Source organism: Cnephaeus nilssonii (genome assembly GCF_951640355.1).
Source record: "Cnephaeus nilssonii genome assembly, chromosome: 6".
NCBI lineage: Eukaryota > Metazoa > Chordata > Mammalia > Chiroptera > Vespertilionidae > Cnephaeus > Cnephaeus nilssonii.
The window spans coordinates 90464443-90471109 of record NC_137077.1 but is presented as its reverse complement, the minus strand read 5'-3'; positions in this window follow the sequence as shown (position 1 = coordinate 90471109).

The window sequence follows — 6667 nt, the reverse complement described above, 5'->3', positions numbered from 1 at the left end:
CCATCATTGCATCGACTTTTCCAGGTGGCACTCTCTCCCAGGGTTCCTAGTGCCAGTGCTAGTTCTACACTCTTCTTCAAATGTTATCATCAACTCATGGAGCGTTCAAATGGAAGGGACTTACAGATGATGCCTGGACTGTGTCCTATGTCCAAGACAGACATTGCTAATGGATCACCAATTCTTTCCCACCTCATAGTCCTTCCATATATAGTGCTCCAGGCAGCTTCACTTGCCATCCTGCTTTTGTCCACATTCCTGACTTCATGAATGGGGACCAATGAGACATAGTGGCCTTTTCAAATTCACACAGTTCCTCAGCACCAGAGATACGACTAGAACCTGGTCCTCTGGTTCTCAGACAGTGTGCCCCCCCCAACCCACGCATTACGCCCTCCTGCCTTAATAACCAAGCATGTGTGGATCGCCTGCCCCGTGTGCTGCCTTCTTTACCTCACCCCATACCTGTTCAGTTATGCTGTCTTGGGGTAGGAGGGAGAGAGATCGCTTCTGTGAAGGGGTGAGCAGCTCTCCCTAGAGTGGTGCCCTCACCATAGTATTTTCTCTGCCAACCCCTACTCATCTGACCAGATTTCCTCCCTAGACCCTTCATTCTTGACACTTTCTATCTCTCCTCCCGCAGGAGTGGGCTTGGGCCTGCAAGAGCCCTTAGGTCTCAAACAGAGAGGGAGGTGTGTGTGTGTGGGGGTGCTCCTTTCCCCATCCCTACCAGATCACGCAGGTCCTTCTCTGGCCGGAGAAGGATTTGTGGAGATGGAAGGCAGGACTTGTGTTCAGAAGGAAACGAGGAGAGTGGAGGTGGGGTAGGCCACTCAGGATAGTTTCCTGGGGCAGGACCTGAGAGCTGGAAGAAAGGAAGTCACCTGGAGAGAATCATGTGTAGGTGGATGTCACCCAGAGCCAATGCCCAGTGGCTGGAGTAAAAATATGGTCTGGCCATGGTGAGTTCCATCTCCAACAGCCCCAGCCATCCTCAGATCACTCACCACCCTTTGCCCAGATGTGTAGGTGCTTCTCACTTGTAAGAACAAGTGCGCTGTCACACTGGGCATGAGCAGATGTCCAGACTCCTGGGTTCTGGCAGTCTGCTTCTGCATTCCTCTGGACTGCTCCGTGCACCTGTGTTCACCTTTCCTGGACAGTCAGTGGGTCAGGAAGTGGGTACAGGAGGAAGGGCTGGAGAGAAAAGTGATCACACTCACTGATGAGACTGGGGAGCCTTAGTTGAGGCTGGCACAGTGCTCTCTGCTGACTCTTGGTGGCCAATAGGAGCAGTGCCGCTTCCCCAGGTTCCTGTCAGGACCTCCTCAGCACCCTTCACAGACAGGAGGGAAGCGCCCTCACCCCTGTCCTCAGGATGGATGGACAAGCTGAGCAGCTCTCCTTCCCTGTCAGCTTTCACCATCTGGAACCCAAATACTTCCCTCACCCTTCTCCCCAAGACCCTGGTGGGGCTCTCCTAGAGAGACAGCTTGCTTTGGGGCAGCCAGCTCAGTGGACAGGCGGGCGGCCAGCCAGGCTTCTCAGCTACCTGCTGCCACCCACACCTTGGCTCTGTCAGCCTGGGGGACAGCATTTTCTGTTGTGGGCAGGTCTGCACAGTGGTGGGGCACAAGCTCTCCCCAGCTCACGGAGCCCTGAATTTGTCTCTCTGTCTCTGCAGACTGTTCACAGACACCATCATTCTCTCCCACCTTCCTCACCTCACATAAATCTGTCAGACCCCCTGGCTCTAAACTCACAGGCTGTCGTAGGAGGTCTCTGCTCTGGCTCTGGGACTGCTGGGAGCATTCAATATAGAGCCCCCATGGCCTGTGAGTCCAAAGGATCTGAAGGGGTGGCTCGGGGCTGGAGGAAACAGGGCGTTGGGGAAAGGGACTTCCCGCCGGCTTCATAGCTCATAGGAGCCCACTCACAACATGGGCAAGGAGCAGCAATTGGGCCTTTAAAGTACCCAGAGCACTGATACAGGTGTGTGTGTGTGTGTGTGTGTGTGTGTGTGTGTGTGTGTGTGTGTACATGCACATATGTGCACACAGAACAGGTATGGGGTTAGCTGGGCTTGTTTCCATCTCATCTAGGCTGGGTTTCATACTGGTGGCCAGAGGCCTAATCTGGCAGCTTTGATTTGTTTGGCCAGTATGATATTAAAACATTTTTTTAAAATATATTTTATTGATTTTTTACAGAGAGGAAGGGAGAGGGATAGAAAGCTAGAAACATCGATGAGAGAGAAACATCGACCAGCTGCCTCCTGCACACCCCCTACTGGGGATGTGCCCGCAACCAAGGTACATGCCCTTGACCGGAATCGAACCTGGGACCTTTCAGTCCGCAGGCCGACGCTCTATCCACTGAGCCAAACCGGTTTCGGCGATATTAAAACATTTTTAAGTGTATGCTTTTAGGTACTCTCCAGTTTGCTGCAGGCTCCACCGCTCCCAAGTAGCCAAACCTGGGCTTTTCACACATTCGAGTCTAAATGCATTTGACTTCCTAACCTGTGCCCCAGGGGAAGGACTGAGACCTGTGGGCCAGGCAGGGAACCGGAACCAGAACCTTTGCTTGAGCAGAGGGGAACCAAGGGCAGCACTCCCAGGGTCCCAGTGCCTCAGAAGAGGGCAGTCCTGGGACAGCCAGCACTCTGGCTTGTTCAGCTGTGGGTCTCCCACTCGGTAACCCTTGAATCCTGGCCAGTTCTCCCCCTCCCACCAGGCTCGTCCCTCTCCCAAATAAGGGTGGTGGCCACGTTTACTTTCAAAGCTAGACCTGAAGTCTAGACCAGTGGCCCAGCCACAAAGACCGCTGTTGGGTTTTCTGATGTTTGGGATCACTTCTGCCTTCCAACCCCACCAGTTCACCCCGATGTGCTTAGGAACCCGCCCCCGCCCCTTCCCTTTATTTTAGGCAAAAGCATCTAACCTGACTGTGGTGCTCCTCCACCTGTGAGGCTGAGACTGGCTTTTCTCGGCACCCAAGCTCCTCCTGGGACCACCCTCCCCCTCCCCCCACTCCCAGGCTGGGCTCCCTGTGGAGCTGACTCGCCAAGGCTGCTGCTCTTGGGGTTTGCAGCCCCCAACCACTCTCCTTGGCTCTTCCCTATGTTGTTCCCCTTGTCAAGGCTGAACCTGGGTTTGGACTCTCCCCCTCTTGTCTCAACTGGGAGCCCCTTCTCCATCCAGCCTGTGGGTTGCCTGTGTGGGAGCTGAGGAGTAAGCGAAGGAATGCTCTGTGCCCTCTCTACTCCCTACCCCCATGCCAGGAGAGCTCAGGGGGCTGAAGAGGGCCTTGAACTCCACTGAGATTGGAGACCCAACCCCTGATGAATGGACTTCCCATGTGCGAGACCGCGGTCTGTGTGGATTCGGTTGGAAGGGCACCTGACCAGGGGGAATTGCTCCCTATCTAGCCTGGCGTCCCACTTTTACAGCTTCTCCCACATGGTTCCATGCAGGGCCCCCACAAAAGAGGGCCTGGCTCTGGTTTGGGGCCTCCAGGTATTGCTGGGCTCCACCTCCCGCTGACCCTCCAGGTCCAGACCACCTTGTGGGTCTCATGTCTGCTCCTCCCATGGAAAGGAAGCATCCACTGCGACCTATTTCATCCTAGTGCTGTCCGGGGATGCCAGTTCTGGTCCTCAGGTCAGAACTCCTCCCACCCCCATCAGAGAGAAAGAGAATGTAAGCCGCCTGGCCTGTCAGCCCTGTAAGCCCTTAGCGGTGAGTGGCAAGGTTACGGGAATAAGATTTGGAGCAGGAGAAAGGAACGGAATCATCTGGGAGTCACAGGGACGTAGATTAGGAGGCCAGGAAGAGAGAGGTGTGCATTTGGGAGGAAGGAGCCAGGCTGCGGTTTGCGGGGAAACATCATAAGCAGAGGACTACGCCCAGCTCACTGGAGAGGCCGGCACCTCGCCCTGAAATAGCCAGGGCACGAAGGAGCTCCTGGATGAACCTTTCAGCCCACCCTGCCTCCTTCTCTCCCAGGACCCAGGACCCCAGATATTCACCTCCTGCTATCCATGCCCTGACCCACAGTGCAGATGGAGGACGAGTGAGGGACGTTTGCAGCTAGAGCATAGAAGGCACTAAGGCTTCCATGATCTCTTGGGTCACTCCCTCTTGGGGAAGCCGATTGCCACACCATGTGGACACTCAGGCCCGTGTGGAAGGAGCTGAGGCTTCCGGCCAAGAGCCATCACCAACTGGTCAGCCAGGTGAATGACCACTGTGGACGTGGATCCCCCAACCGCTGTCAAGCCTTCAGATGACTGTAGGCCTGGCTGATGCCGACTGCAACCTTATGAAGGGCCCTGAGCCAGAAAACACCCGCCAGGTGGGCCCTGAATCACTGACCCACATGAAAGATAATCAATGTATATTGTGTAAGCCACGGAGTTCTGGCGTAATTTATTCAGCAGCAGTAGATACCTAATATGGGTCCTTGGCTTCCCTAAGTACAAGAATCGCCCTTTTTGAGGGCGGGGTATGCCCCTTATCAGAGCACTGTCCCTCATCTCTGTAGGAAGGAAGGCCTCGCTGGTGTTCGTCCTGTCTGAGCCCTTCGCCTTTCTCCCACGTCCTTACCACTCTGACCCTCTATAGCCCTCCGGACCCTGGGCCTTGCCCTCTCCTCCCTGCCCTGAGGCAGGTGAGGACTACCAGCCTCTCCCTGCTGCTCCAGGCCTCACATGCCCGCTCCCTGGTGACTCAGAGCACTGGCTTCCCTGCGGGTTTAGCTGCTCAGGGCAGTAAGAAGGGCTGATTGGACTTGACAGGGGTGAAAGCTTGTTAACCACCCATCAGTACAGAAGGTGGTGGGGAGGACAGCAGAGGACGGTGGGGGCCAAGCCTGGCAGGTCAAATGAGGTGGAAGTGGGTTGGTGTCCTGGGTCCTGGCACCTTGCATGCCAGCATGCTCTCCTTCCAGTGTGACGACCAGCAGTCAGGTGGCTGCTCCTGGGGTCTGAGGAGTTGATGGGTTGACAGGTTGGGGAGGCGGGCACATCATTGCTAGGTGAAGCAACAGACACACAGAGAGAGGCCCTGATGGCCTGGGTTCCTCCACAGGGCCAGTGCCCAGCCCCATGGCTGCAGCAAGAGCTCAGCCAGTACTCCTGACGCAATCGCACTCCGGGCTTTCTCTGCACACACCACGTCACCAGCCCGCGGAGGCCACTGCAGTGCAGCCAAGGGCCTGAGGTGCAACTCTGGAGTGCACGTCAGTGGACCTTCGCTCCAGGAGCCACTCACTCCCTGTCTCCACTCCGCAGCGGTCTGGGAAGGTGGCCGGCACCCTCCCTGATCCCCTCCCTGGTCCAGTGGGTGCTCGGCAAGTGCAGGTGGAATCGGGGTCTGTTGCTGAGAGGAGGGTCCCGGAGGAGGCAGGGACGAGGCCAGAGAGGCCAGAAGGGCACATCGGGCAGAGGAACAGCTCCTAGCCCGCTGCAGGCTTCTCCTCTGTATTAATTCTAACACTTTTACCTCTTGATTCTTTAGAGCTTTTTGCATAGATAATCAGACTGTCGGAAATAATGACAATTTAATTTCTCTGATCACCATTCCTTTCAGTTTTTTCTTGTCTTCCTTCACTTGGTAACTAGAAGTGGTGGTAGGAGGCATCCTTGTCTCCTTCCTAAAGGAATTCTAACATTTAACTATTAGAATTATTACTAAGGGTAATAGTTGACATAGATTTTTGAAAAATATCATTTATTAGTCTATGAAGTTTCCTTCTGTTCCAATATTTCTGTTTTTGTTTTATTTGTTTTTTTGAAAGAATACGTGTTAATTGGATGGTAAGTAGACTACTGTGATGATCATTTCACAATATATACAAATATTGAATCATTATGTTCAATACCTGAAACTAATGGCATATGTCAATTATATCTCAACTAGAAGCCCGGTGCATGAAATTCGTGCACAGCAGGGGGTTGTCCCTCAGCCCAGCCTGCACCCTCTCCAATCTGGGACTCCTGGAGGGATGTCTGACTGCCCGTTTAAGCCCGATCCTGGTGGGGCCTAAACGGGCAGTCGGACATCCCTCTCACAATCCAGGACTGCTGGCTCCCAACTGCTTGCCTGCCTGCCTTCCTGATTGCCCCTAACTGCTTCTGCCTGCCAGCCTGATCACCCCCTAACCACTCCGCTGCCAGCCTGGTTGATGCTTAACTGCTCCCCTGCCAGCCTGTTTGCCCCCAACTTCCCTCCTCTGCCAGCCTGGTCACCCCTAACTGCCCTCTCTTGCAGGGTTGATCACCTCCAACTGCCCTCCCTTGCAAGCCTGGTCCCTCTCAACTGCCCTCCCTTGCAGGCCGGGTGCCTCCCAACTGCCCTCTCCTGCTGGCCATCTTGTAGTGGCCATCTTCTGTCCACATGGGGGCAGGATCTTTGACCACATGGGGGCAGCTATATTGTGTGTTGCAGTGATGATCAATCTGTATGTTACTCTTTTATTAGATAGGTAGAGGCCTGGTGCACGGGTGGGGGCCAGCTGGTTTGCCCTGAAGGGTGTCCCTGATCAGGGTGGGGGTTCCCTTGGGGTGTGGGGCGGCCTGAGCGAGGGGCCTGTGGTGGTTTGCAGGCCGGCCACGCCCCCTGGCAACCCAAGGGGAGGCCCTGGTATCTGGAATTTATTTTCCTTC